Source organism: Bufo gargarizans, chromosome 1 (genome assembly GCF_014858855.1).
Source record: "Bufo gargarizans isolate SCDJY-AF-19 chromosome 1, ASM1485885v1, whole genome shotgun sequence".
Taxonomy (NCBI): Eukaryota; Metazoa; Chordata; class Amphibia; order Anura; family Bufonidae; genus Bufo; species Bufo gargarizans.
The window spans coordinates 45,145,903-45,160,593 of NC_058080.1; the positions used below are offsets into that span (position 1 = coordinate 45,145,903).

The window sequence follows — 14,691 nt, forward strand, 5'->3', positions numbered from 1 at the left end:
GCTTTGATGGTGCAATGGACTTGACTGTCCAAGCTCAAATTTGTTTGCAGTGGCTGGAATTGTGAACCTACTGTAGACAATGGTAAGACTCTACATCTTGGTTCCTTTAGCGTGTGAGGTGAATAAGGGAGAACATCTTGTAGCCAAGGCTAAGGTGTTCTTTGCATCAGATCCATCAATGGCTGTATAGACAACATTTATTAGGTCTATTATATAGAGCAGATGTTGCTGGCTGTGAGGGTAAATTTAGCTCTCATTGCATTTTTATGACTTTTTAATTGTATTAGAGACTTTACAATGCTGGGAGTAGTAGTGGCTCATGTTTCTTATGTTAACAGAGGCAATGGAAAACTGTTAAAGGCTAAATCCAATGCACTTTAAAGGGCTACCTATTGATATGTAACCCCCCCCCACCCCCCGCCCTCCCAGGCACCGACACCTATTATATACATGCAAGCTGCAAGGATGAACATCGCCCTTTAATTTCTATGTTTCTATGGCAACTGAATCAAGTCCAACTATAACATAAAAAGGATTTGATTGCTATCAGTATTATTTTCATTTACCAAAACAAATGTCCGCGGTGGTTGATTTCCCCAGACGTATTCAGCATGCAAATTAATGGGAAGAAATAACCCCCCCGGTCAGGGAAAAAAAACGTATTCCGTTCACTAAGAGGACGGTGGTGCGGTTTATAAAGCAATCTGTTGCAGGGAGGGAGGGGTTAACGTGTCACATGCACAGCGGTGGCTCTGTTATGTTTCGGTGACCCATGACTCGAAGGGGTTAATCCGCCCCCCGCTCGATTTCACATCTACCAGTAGGCACCAGGCGTTTGCCCAGAGTCTCTACAGAATAGAATAGTCACCAATTCTACGAATAGAGGAAAAGAAAGGAGACTTTTTTTTAATGATTATAAAAATGTTTAAAAATTTTTTTTTATATGAAGAAGCTGCAAATGTGAGGGTTGTTTTTTTTAGGGTTGGAAGACACAGTTTTCATTGGTTCTATTAAGGTATAAAGGGTTAATGAAATGTCGTCGTCCCCAATAACCAATACATGTAATGGGTGCAATGTAATCTGTCGTCCCCCCCACAGAGGAGCTGCAGGAAAAACTGTTACTGGTTCTAATAGGTGGTCGGGGGGGGGGGGGGGGGGGATGGGGCCCATCAGAGGGGCCCCTCTGTAATCAGCTGTTGTCTAGGCAACTTAGAATGAAAGCTGAGGCTCATCAAACCCCCTAATGTGGTCTGAAGATGGCAAAGGTGCTGACCCTGGTACTGAAGGATCTGTGGAGATAGATAGATAGATAGATAGATAGATAGATAGATAGATAGATAGATATGAGATAGAGATAGATAGATAGATAGATAGATAGATAGATAGATAGATATGAGATAGATAGATAGATAGATAGATAGATAGATAGATAGATAGATAGATAGATAGAAATAGATAGATAGAAAGATAGATAGATATTGGATAGATAGATAGATAGATAGATAGATAGATAGATAGATAGATAGATAGAATTACTGCCTGCTATAGACTGAATAAAGCCTGATATGCCAGAGTCTTATATCCCCATGTGTTCCCATCCCCTAAACCTACCCCATACCCCCCTCTTCCCTCCCCCAATTATTTGAATTAGAATTGATATGAAATAGATAGATAGATAATATATTTATTAACTGTATTTCAAAGCCATTGAGGGACTGCGAGTCTCATCAGGACCGGTCAGTCCCAGGATGTGAGGATTACTATGGGCGCAGCGCCATCTACAGAGCTCCGCCGTATCACCAGCAGGATGATGAGGCTGTGCCCCCCTCCTCCTCCTCCTCCTCCCTGAACTCAGGCACAATCCATTACCTTAATGAGTAACAACATAAAAGAAAATTCTGTAAAATTGTAACATTGTTGCCGCTGACAGATCCTGAGACAAAGTAACGGGAGAACTACCTGGACAATACTCAGGAGAGGAGCCTGTCTGACGGAAAGGTCCTCCAGTGTCCTTGTGAGTGGGGGTCAGTTCCCTCAGTATGGGTCCTCACCAGCACGGGGATTTTGGTGTAAGATGTTTGGGGTCTTGTGACAGGAGCGTAGTTATTAATGGTCCCTCTGGGAAGGTGGCAGCTATGTTATAAGTAAATGCCCCTACAAGGGTGATGCCTCAGGAACCCCCCACCAGTGACCCCACCACCCGGGAGACAAGAATGATTAGGACCGACACTCACATTAAAAGACGATTCACTTGTTAGAATATTTAGTTTTATCTTTGAAATAATCCCGATGGAGCTGATCTGTCTGCTGCACCGTTATGTACAGAGAATGTATAATACATGTGCGAGGGCAACTAGCAGACGGATACTTCCATATTACATCTATGATAAATAGACAGATATGAGATAGATAGATAGAGAGATAGATAAAGAGATAGATAGATAGATAGATAGATATGAGATAGATAGATAGATAGATAGATAGATAGATAGATAATAGATAGATAGATAGATAGATAGATAGATAGATAGATAGATAAATATGAAACAGATGGATATTAGATAAATAGATAATAGATAGTCCTGCCAATAAAGCATTTGATAGATATATAGATTGATAGATATGAGATAGATAGATATTAGATAGATAGAGAGATATGAGATAGATAGATAGATAGATAGATAGATAGATAGATAGATAGATAGGAGATAGATAGATATGAGATAGAGAGATAGATAGATAGATAGATAGGAGATAGATAGATAGATAGATAGATAGATATGAGATAGATAGATAGGAGATAGATAGATAGATATGAGATAGATAGATAGATAGATAGATAGATAGATAGATAGATAGATAGATATGAGATAGAGAGATAGATAGATAGATAGATAGATAGATAGATAGATAGATAGATAGATCAGATAGATAGATAAATAGATAGATAGATAGATCAGATAGATAACAGACAGATAAATATAGAGGTTGGAATAGGGTAAAACCAATGGACCTGATGTGTCCGCAGTCTTTCGCTGTGTACGTATACAGAATATATATTGGTGTGTCTACTGTATGCAAACAGAAAAGAGATTCAGGGGTGAATACAAGATGGACAGATGTGAAATACATGGATATTAGATAAATAGATAATAGATAAATATGAGATAGATAGGTATATTTTTTCTTGGTCAGGACTTGCATCCTGCTAGTTTACTCTCCCAGATATTGGTTTGGGGGGGGGGGGGGGCACCCAACTAGGCTCCTCCCAGATTACTGAGAATGAGAAGAAGCATTGGGAAGCAGTGCATCATGGGCTTCAGATAACACACAGTGGAGCTCAGGTTACATTACCTTTTCAAGTTTTTCATATAGCTTTCTATACTGTTATTACTAAAATCTATGAAGATAATAGTTAGTTAAGAGCCTGAAAATATATAAATTTCCATACATTTATTACTAGTTTTCCAAAAGTTATTACTAGTTTTTCATACAGTTATTACTAGTTTTCCAAGAGTTATTGCTAGCTTTCCACAGAGGTATTACTAGTTTTCCAATATTATGACTAGTTTCCCATACAGTTATTACTAGTTTCCCATACAGTTATTACAAATTTTCCATAGTTATTACTAGCTTTCCATACAGTTATTACCAGTTTTCTATACAGTTATTTCTAGTTTTTCAAATAGTTATTTCTAGCTGTCTATAGAGTTATTATTAGTTTTCCAAAAGTTATTAGTTTTCCAAAAGTTATTACTAGTTTTCAAGAGTTAATACTAGTTTTCCATACAGTTATTGCTATTTTTCTATGCAGTTATTACTAGTTTTCTATACAGTTCTTACTAGTATTGCATACAGTTATTACTAATTTTCCATACAGTTATTTCTAGCTTTTCAAATACTTTTTTTTCGCTGTCTATAGAGTTACTATTCGTTTTCCAAGAGTTATTACTAGTTATCCAAGAGTTATTACTAGTTTTCCATACAGTTATAACTATTTTTCCATAGTTAATTACTAGTATTCCATACAGTTATTACTAGTATTCTATGCAGTTATTACTAGCTTTCTATACAGTTATTACTAGTATTCCATAGTTATTACTAGTTTTCTATACAGTTATTACTAGTTTTTCAAATAGTTTTTTTGAGTTGTCTATAGAGTTAATATTAGTTTATAGAAAGTTAGTACTAATATTTCATACAGTTATTTCAAGTTTTCCATACAGTTAATACTTGTTTTCTATACCATTATTATTAGTTTTAGATACAGGTATTACTAGTTTTTCAGATAGTTATTTCTAGCTGTCTATAGAGTTACTACTTGTTTTCCATACAGTCATCACTAGTTTTCTAACAGTTATTATTAGTTTTTCAAAGAGTAATTACTAGTTTTCCAACAGTTATTTCTAGTTTTCCAATATTATTATTAGTTTTTCAGTTATTACTAGTTTTCCACGCAGTAATTGCAAGTTTTACATAGAGTTATTACTAGTTTTCAATAGTTATTACTCATTTTCCACAGAGTTATTATTAGTCTTCCACACAGTTATTACTGGTTTTGCATAGAGTTATTAGTTTTCAGTAGAGTAATTACTAGTTTTCCATACAATTATTACTGGTTCTTAGTAGTTTTGTATACAGTTATTATTAGCTTTGCAGAGAACTATTACTAAAAGCTATAAAGTTAAAGCTATACCATATATAAACCTTTGTAAGTATGAGTGCACGTGTATGTACTGTATACATGAACATGAGTGCGTGTGTATTCGTTCATTTGTGTGTGTTTAATTTGTATGTGCAATTGCGGTGTGTATATACGTATATTACAATGCATATTCCGGCGTAGCAGTCATGTTCATGATACGTGTAGTGATGAGCGGCATAGGCAATGTTCTTTTTCACTATATTTTGCGAATGTTTCGCATAATATTCGCAATAAATTCTAGAATTCATGATCTCCAGTCATTATTTTCACAATTGCGCAAATCGGCAATTAATTATATTTTAGCGTAATATGTGCAACTTCACATTTTAGCAGGTCTGACTACATATTACTGATTGGTGCACTAAGTATTGTCACACCACCTAACACCCTGCACTGGAACCTATCAGCTACACTATATCAGGATATAACCTACACTGACTATCTCCACTAACTATCTGTATTATATATATATATATATATATATATATATATATATATATATAATCTAACTATCTAATGTAATGACACAGTAAAGCACAGAGCACAGCAATGTCCCTGCTCTCTCTCTCTATCAGATCTGCAAAATACTGCAGACAATGGCTGCTGGGGAGGTTCTTATATAGTAAGGGGTAGGCAACGTTCCTATTGGCTGCTAGGGATGTTGCTAAGCTGTGACAAAGACATTGCAGCCTTCTCATTGGCCCACAAGCAAGAAGGGAGGTTACTGTTGAAAAAGAATAATCTAGAAAATTACAAATATATAGCACTATATTCTACATCTTCGCGAATTCTCGAAGTGCCGATAGTCGCGATAAAAATTAGAATATTCGCAATCAACACTAGATACGTGTCGCTGCAGCGCACTATGCTGATGGGACTTCGGTAAATAAGTTTAGGATTTGATTTTTAAACTTGAAAAGCATTTTAAAACTTGTGTATATCTGTATATGTTCTTATGTGTATATGGGTGGGTTCTTAGGTGTATATGTATGTGTTCTTATGTGCATATGTGGGTTCTTAAGGGTATATCTCTGTATGTTTGTGTTTTTATGGGTATATGTGTATGTATGTGCAACTCAGAGGCTTCGGGGCTTGCATCAGTAGGGGGCCTAGACGGTGGAGGGTAATTGCTTTTTACTTTCAGGGCCTGCCACACATGGCGGCTGGGGGCCCTGCACATATACCCTAGGGTGGCACTGGCACAGTAGACAGAGTCTTTTCTGTGCCCAGCGCTGCACGCAGAGAAGGGCGTGGGGGTGGATAGCACAATTTTGGTGGCAACATAGCTCAGGCCTAGAGAGAGATAAGTGGTGGCGAAGGACCTGAGTGATGTCATGATCAGTTGACCAGTACAGGAATAGAGAGCTCAGCAATGCATGGAAATTGTGAAGGACCTGAGTGATGTCATGATCAGGTGACCAGTGCAGGAAGCAATAGCTAAGCAGAGCAGAGAAATGGTGAAGGATCTGAGTGATGTTATCATTATGTGACCAGTGCAGGAAGACAGAGAGCTTAGCAGAGCAAAGAAGTAGTGAAGGATCTGAGTGATGTCATGATCAGGTGACCAGTGCAGGAAGCAATAGCTCAGCAGAGCAGAGAATGGTGAAGGATCTGAGTGATGTCATGATCAGGTGACCAGTGCAGGAAGCAATAGCTCAGCAGAGCAGAGGAATGGTGAAGGATCTGAGTGATATCATGATCAGGTGACCAGTGCAGGAAGAGAGAGCTTAGCAGAGCAGAGAAGTGGTGAAGGATCTGAGTGATGTCATGATCAGGTGACCAGTGCAGGAAGCAATAGCTCAGAAGAGCAGAGAAATGGTTAAGGACCTGAGTGATGTCATGATCAGATGACTAGTGCAAAAGGTGAGAGATCAGCACAAAGAGAAGTAGTGAAGGATCTGAGTGATGTCATGATCAGGTGACTAGTGCAGGAAGCACAAGCTCAGCAGAGCAGAGAAATGGTGAAGGACCTGAGTGATATCGTCATGTGACCAGTTCAGGAAGAGAGAGCTTAGCAGAGCAGAGAAGTGATGAAGGATCTGAGTGATGTCATGATCAGGTGACCAGTGCAGGAAGCAAAAGCTCAGCAGAGCAGAGAAGTGGTGAAGGATCTGAGTGATATCGTCATGTGACCAGTTCAGGAAGAGAGAGCTTAGCAGAGCAGAGAAGTGGTGAAGGATCTGAGTGATATCATGATCAGGTGACCAGTGCAGGAAGCAAAAGCTCAGCAGAGCAGAGAAGTGGTGAAGGACCTGAATGATATCGTCATGTGACCAGTGCAGGAAGAGAGAGCTTAGCAGAGCAGAGAAGTGGTGAAGGACCTGAGTGATATCGTCATGTGACCAGTTCAGGAAGAGAGAGCTTAGCAGAGCAGAGAAGTGGTGAAGGATCTGAGTGATGTCATGATCAGGTGACCAGTGCAGGAAGCAAAAGCTCAGCAGAGCAGAGAAGTGGTGAAGGACCTGAGTGAAATCGTCATGTGACCAGTGCAGGAAGAGAGAGCTTAGCAGAGAAGTGGTGAAGGATCTGAGTGATGGGCGCTCCTTTGCTGTGCGGACGTACTGTTTAGCATTATGCCAGGATGAAATTTGAGTATAACACACACTGATTAAAGAAAGACGGAACCAGGGGGTAGAACTCTAGATAAAAGTGAAATAGAAATGAGAAAAAGGGTCAAGGAGCTTAAGGGCTCTTGCACATGACCGTATGTATTTTGCGGTGTGCAAAAAATGGATCTGCAAAAAATATAGATGACATCCGCGTGCATCCCATATTTTGCGGAACGGAACAGCTGGCCCTTCATAGAACAGTCCTATCCTTGTCCGTAATGCAGACAATAAAAGGACATGTTCTATTTTTTTGCGGAATGGATTATACAGACATACGGAAATGGAATGCACACAGAGTAACTTCCGTTTTTTTTGCGGACCCATTGAAATGAATGGTTCCACATACGGTCCGCAAAAAAAACGGAATGGACATGGAAAGAAAATACGTTTGTGTGCATGAGCCCTCATAAACATGCGTCGTCACAGTGACTGGTGCCATATAACAAACTGAACTCTGCTGCATGTGTGTACTGTAGAAACCAGTGTGTGTAATAATAATAATGATAATAATTTGTAGACATTTCTTTTAAAAATGTCCTATCTTATCAGGATGATCTTTTCTTTCCTGCCTCCCGCTCATAGCTCATGTCTCCGTGTTAGAGGGTGCAGGAAATAATCAGGTCTTATCTCACATTTATATGACTTTCTGTACCTAGATTCCTGATAATAATGTTATTAATATAAGAATGAGGCTCCGGCAGCATTAACGCCATCCAGGCTACAATATTTCATCTCACAATTCTCCAGGACGCTTTACCTCTAATTATCAGCTTTCAGCCCGAGCATTAGGCCGCTTTGATGACATTTTTAAAATAGTATATATTAAGTGATTTTATTTATTTATTTAGCTACTTTTAAATAATATCTCTATTACTATTACTAATTCTACTACTACTATTATTACTACTACGAATACCTATATTATTATCATTACCACTACTACTACTATTGTTATTATTACTACTACTATTATTACCAATACTACTACTAGTAGTACTACTAATACTATTATTATTACTAATACTACTACTATTAATACTACTAATACTATTATTATTATTACCACTACTACTGTTGTTATTAGAAATATAAAAGATTGACAGCAGGAAAAGACCACCTGGTCCATCTAGTCTGCCCTTATATTATTATTTTATTATTTTTTTTTTTCTTAGGATATCCCAGGCAAGTTCAAATTCACTTACATTCAATAACTACTACTATTATTACTACTACTGCTACTATTACTACCAATAGTACTATTGGTAATAATAATATTATTATTTAAAATAATAATAATAATAATAATAATAATAATAATAATAATAATATCATTATTACTGCTACTACTACTACTACTACTACTATTACCACTACTATTATTACTAGTGTCACTATCACTACTACTGATATTATTTGTATTATTATTATTATTACTACAACTAATATTGCTACTACTATTACTATTAGTCCTACTTCTATTATTTCTACTACTATTATTACTACTACTGCTATTATTTCTAGTACTACTATTACTACTACTACTATTATTATTATTCCTATCATTTCACCTTTTTGCGGATCCTGTAATTTGCTAGAAATATTTTTTAAATACTTTTATTAAATAATAAACTTTTTGTTAACTGGAACAGAAAATGACCTATTGTTTGAATCCCATTTTTATATAAAACTTTTTTTAAGAATTTTTGTTGAGTTAAAAAAAAAAAATGTTTCAGTATCTATATTTAAAAATGTATATGATCCTATTGTCACACTGGCCACTAGGTGTAACAATAGGACATGATTTAATCTTCTGTACAGGTAGTTGTTCATGGTAAGCAGGGTTACAATGACAAGTAACTGCTCTATATGGATAACACAGGATCCACCATTAACAATAGGTGATATAACAGCTAGAGATGAGCGAATTTCTTCAAAATTCGACTAGGCTGCTTCACCCAATTTTACAAAAAAATTCACTTTGTGACAAATTACTTCATCACAAAGCGCATTTTTTTGTAAATAGCAGGTGCAATGATAGGGAGCTGCGATAGCGCCGCCCCCATCATTGTACCCTTCAGATGCCACGTTCATACATGATCGCAACATCTGATTTTAAAACTGTGTAAAATTAACCATAAAAAAAACAACTACATCAAATATACAGCCTCCATTTGCTTGTGACGGGCCGGCCGGCGTGATGATGTAGTCTCGTGCCGCACGGGATTTCGGCCGAGATCTTCAAGCAAGATGGAAGATGGCGACCCGTAGCAAGCAAATGGAGGAGGTAAGTTTGAATTTTTTAGTTTTTTATACTATTTCAGGATAAATCGATTTGCTGACACGAATTGAACTTATCCTGAAAATCGGATCGAATTCCACTTTGTGGGATTCGATTCGCTCATCTCTAATCACAGCTTATCTACTCCCTCGTTACTTCGGCAGGCCTAGAAAACTCTCCCATAGAAGTCAGTGAGGTCCCCTCCTGACCATTGTGTCTGTGGCCCATGGAGCCGTTCATAAAAGACAGGACATCTGAACATATTTTTGGCCTAGTGGCCAGTGTCAACACTGCAGTATTATATACTTTTGAAATATACCATAGATAGTGACATGGAAAAAGTAAAATAAAAAAATTAAATAAAAAAAAACACCAAGAATTGTAAAAAAAAAATATTTTTGACCTAAAAACCTAATTTAAACAATAGGTCAATTTCTAATGACCCATTCCTTTTAAATGTTTTCATTTTACTAAATATTTTTTAAAAAATTGCATTATATTAACTATTATTATTTTATTATTTTTACATAATACAGATTTATAGAATGTAATTAGAGATGAGCGAATTTAACAAAAATTTGATTCGCCGATTTGCCGAATTTTTGGGCAAAAATTTGTTTCGATCTGAATAAATTTGCAGGGAACTACGTTAAATAACAGCTATTTCCTGGCTGCAGAGAGCCTGTATAGTGGTGTAGAACACTGTGCCTTGTTTGGGCAGTCACGGGGCCAAAACTGACCAAATAACTCAAGTACAGTATGAAATTACAGGTTGATGTTAGCGTCAAGAAGAAGCGCACTCCTTTTATACCGTTGCCAGCTGATTCCACATAGATGTCTACAGAACCTGTTCTATTAAACGCTTATACAAGTAGAGCCCCCCCGACAGAGTGGAGAGGGTGTCAGCAGTAAGTTTGTGTTGATGTCACTGATTATTCTGCCCTTCCTCTGATCCGTCAAAAAACGGATCCTGTCTGTGGAGCATATGCCTTCACTCGGTCAGCTTTTGGTCAGTACTCCATCAGTATTGCTAATGCCCCCAAAAAACAGAAGTGGATCCAAAACAGAGATGATACGTGAATGGAATATTTTAATGTCTTCTGTGTTTTGTACCCACTCCTGCTTTTGGCTACCAAATCATAAGCCAATTCTTATGGGACCATAGAGGCATTACAGCTGCTACATAGACAGGATCCATTGTGTGTCTAATTTTTCCTTCCTTCTGACAGATCAGAAGAAGGGTCAAATAAATTATGATGTCAGCCAGGCTGAAAGGCAAAATAATGGCCCAGTCATGAAGTGGGGAGGTTGGGAACAGCATGAGAAGTCTACAGAGTGGCCCTATGACATAGTAATAAGGTGGTAGTAGCATGAGGAGACCACAGAGTGGCACAATGACAGAGTGTGGTGGTGGCAGCACCATCAGGAGGCCACAGAGTGGCAAGGTGACATAGAGTAGAGGTAGGAGCAGCATGAGGAGCAAACAGAGTGGCAAGGTGACATAGTTTGGAGGTGGCTGCAGCATCAGCAGGCCACAGAGTGGCATGGTGACATAGAGTGGCGGTAGGAGAAGCATCAAGAGACCACAGAGTGGCCAGGTGACATAGTGTGGAGGTGGTGGCAGTAGAATCAGAAGGCCACAGAGTGGCACAGTAACTGAGTGGTGGTAGGAGCAGCATCAGGAGACCACAGATTGGCAAGGTGACATAGAGTGGAGATGGCAGCACCATCGGGATCTAGGCGCCACATCTCCAGTCCCCTGACCAGCCATATTTACCAGCATCTGTTCCAGGACATGAAGCAGCGGAATGACATTGTTCATCCCATAGTCCTGGTGACTGACAAATAACGTGGCCTCCTCACAGGGCCTGAGCAAATGGCAGGTTTCACGCATGAGCTGCCACTGGCTGACATCGAAGTTACACAGGGGAGTACTCCTGTCCGCTTGGATCATTAAGAAATCGTTGATGGCCTTTCTCTGTTCGTACAGTCGGTCCAACATATGGAGGGTGGAATTCCAATGGGTGGAAACGTTGCATATCAGCCTGTGTTAGGGGATGCCTTTCTGCCGCTGCAGCTCAAGGAGGGTGTGCTTTGCAGTGTACGAGTGGCTGAAGTGCATGCACAGTTTCCTGGTCATTTTTATGATGTCTTGCAGATGGGTGGAAGACTTTAGCAACTGCTTGACAACCAGATTAAACACGTGTGCCATGAAGGGCGCATGGCTCATCCTTTCTTAACGCAGCGCCGACACAATGTTCTTCTCGTTGTTGGTCACCGTTGTCGCAGAGAAAGCCAGGATTCGATTTCTTGCTGAAGGACACGGAGTAATTCCTCCCTTGTGTGACTCCGTTAGTCCAGGCAAACAAGGTGCAGAACCATGTGACAACGCCGTGCCCTGCATATGTGGTATGCTGGAGGGGCACTGTGAATTGTCCCTGCAGTGGAGGCTGAGGACACTGCAGAGGATGAGGAGGCAGAGGCGAACATTGTCGCAGGACCAACGACATTAGAACGTGGAGGCAGAAGCGGCGTCACCTGGAAAAGTTGCTGGTGTAGCTGTGCAGGAACTACATTAACCGAGTGGGCCATAAAGGACATGTATTCTCCCCGTCCGTAGTGACAGCTCCACACATTGTCACTGCCGTGCACTTTGACAGACACCGACAGGCCCAAGGTCTGGCCCACCTTCTGTTCTAGGCTGGTACTGCCTTTTTGGCAAAGAAATGACGGCTTGGGACTCTCCACCTCGGCTTGACACAAGCCATCAGTTCTTTGAAAGGTGCAGAGTCCACCACTTGGAAAGGGAGGGACTGCAGCACCAGCAACTTGGACAGGAGCACATTTTCACGCATCGCGTTGGATGCGTGCATGCATACTGTTGTCTCTTGGCAATCGCTTCAGTGATTGATTGCTGACAGAATGACTGACGAGGAGTAGGAGGGTGAGGAGCAGGAGCATCAGGACCAGCAGATGATGGAAAGTACAGATAGCTCCCTTCGGCTGAGGTGCTGGAGCCTTGACTGCCTGAAACCAGTTGCGTGCCACTGGGTGATGCAGCGGTTTCTGCGGCAGGCTGGACCACCTGATTGGAGCCACGGTTCTTCCAGGCCACTTTATGGTGATGATGCATATGTTAACGCAGGGCCGTGGTGCCAACATTGGCACCTTGGCCACGCTTCACCTTCTGCCCACATATTCTACATATGGCCATGTTTACCACCTCTGGTGGCTTTAAAAAAAAACTGCCACACAACCGATTAGGTGATTTTACACCCAACACTCTGCACTGACTGACTGCTACCGCTGCTGCCTCCGTGAACCCGTGCACCACTATTTCCCTGGCACGTAGGCTCCTGCGAAGCAGGTGGTCTACCATGGGCACGTTTGGCTCCTGACCTAACACTGCTGCCACCCGGCTGACTCCCGGCCATGCTAGCGACTTGTTTGCTCCGCTGCTGCCTAACAGGCAAGCTGCCACCCTCTTTTCATGATGATGATGAAGCCCCTTCGTCACCCGGCTCCCAAGTGCGATCAGCTACATCATCAAGTACTGTCTGCATGTCACTGATGTCCTCCTCAACCGTTTCTAGGTCAGGAGCCTGACCGCTCTCAACACCAGTTTCACGGCACTCTCCTCATAACTACTTGCCCGCCTAGCGGAGGAAGCAGCAGATGTCTCCTCCAGATCTTGGCTGGGCAGTAGCTGCTGACCGTCTTCTAGTAGCTCTTCCACGCTGAAAAGTGGAGCCAAGCCTACGGCATATAATACTTCTCGCGGTGAGGGAACTGAAAATGCCAGAGGCAGGTTAAAGACTGGTGGAGGCACCAGGCCTGCTCCCGGGCCATGCCAACTAAGTCTCATGTCAGAGGAACCCACTGACTATTGGCTACGGGTGTCTGATGTCACTTGGGACGAAGTGGAGGACCGAGTCAGCCATTCCAGAACCGCTGGGCTGCTGGTCAAGACACAACCGCTAGATGACACCGGGATCTCAGGCCTCTCGCTGCGACCCTTGCTGCCACGCCCCCTTACTCTGCTGTGACCTCTGCCTGCACCAGAAACATTTAGGCCTCTGCCACTCCCCTGTGCAGGGCCTGGCACTTCTCTGTCTGATATACTGTTAGATTAAATAAATAAATAAAAATGGAAATTAAAACACCCCACAAAAGGCTTTACAAGAAATTACTGCACCGCTGAGCGGCAAATATATATTTTCTTTTTGCGCTAATACACATCACTAAAGGCTTTACAATAAATAACTGCACCGCTGAGCGGCAAATATATATTTTTGTTTTATGCTAAAAAAACACAAAAGGCTTTACAACAGAAAACTGCACTGCTGAGCGGCAAATATATTTTTTCCTTTTACGTTAATACACGTCACTAAAGGCTTTACAAGAAATCACTGCACCGCACAAGGGCAAATAAGAAGTAGAAATATTTCCTTGTAATAAACCCTATTAATGGCTGTATCACACAGCACTTGCACCCCAATAACAAGAATGGTTTGCTGGAATTACAGAGCTGTATAATGGCAGTTTGGATCCGCAGTCAGTGCAGCAAGGTGTAATAGGATTGTTCCTATTACCCAGGCTGTAAACTCCCCTACTGAACCCTGTTCTACATAAATGCTGTTAAATGATTCCTCCCTATCCTTTCCTTACACCTTGAATAATCTTTCCCTGCAATCGTTTTTTTTTGCGCAATGAAGTCTTTCCTAGCACTGTCCCTAGCGCCTGCTGACGTCTCTTCCTGCACTAAGTACACTGGAGAATGGCAGAATCCAAGATTGCTGAGGCTAATTATAGGCCTGTGACATCACAGGGCTGGCTGGCTGCTGATTGGCTGCATGCATGGCATTATGGGTGATCCTGCCTTCCCAGAGTTCCTTGCTCCATGTCCTCACACGTGCAGCAGCCATTTTAGGAAAAAAATGTGATTCGTTACCACGAAGCACGTGGAAATTTGCATTCGGTGCAAATCAAATTTTTCCTGAAATTCGGATAGAATTCCACTTCGTCAGCTTCGGTTCACTCATCTCTAACTGTAATCACTCGGATCAGTCTCTGTCTCCTTGAGGGAAGGAGAAAGAGAG

At 40.8% G+C, this 14,691-nt stretch overlaps 1 protein-coding gene across 6 annotated transcripts in view; it reads right to left on the bottom strand.

The window, feature by feature from the left end:
* CTNNA2 (catenin alpha 2) overlaps positions 1–14,691 on the bottom strand; it is a 1,975,930-nt gene that overhangs the window by 846,802 nt on the left and 1,114,437 nt on the right. The gene's annotated exons all lie outside the window — the stretch shown is intronic.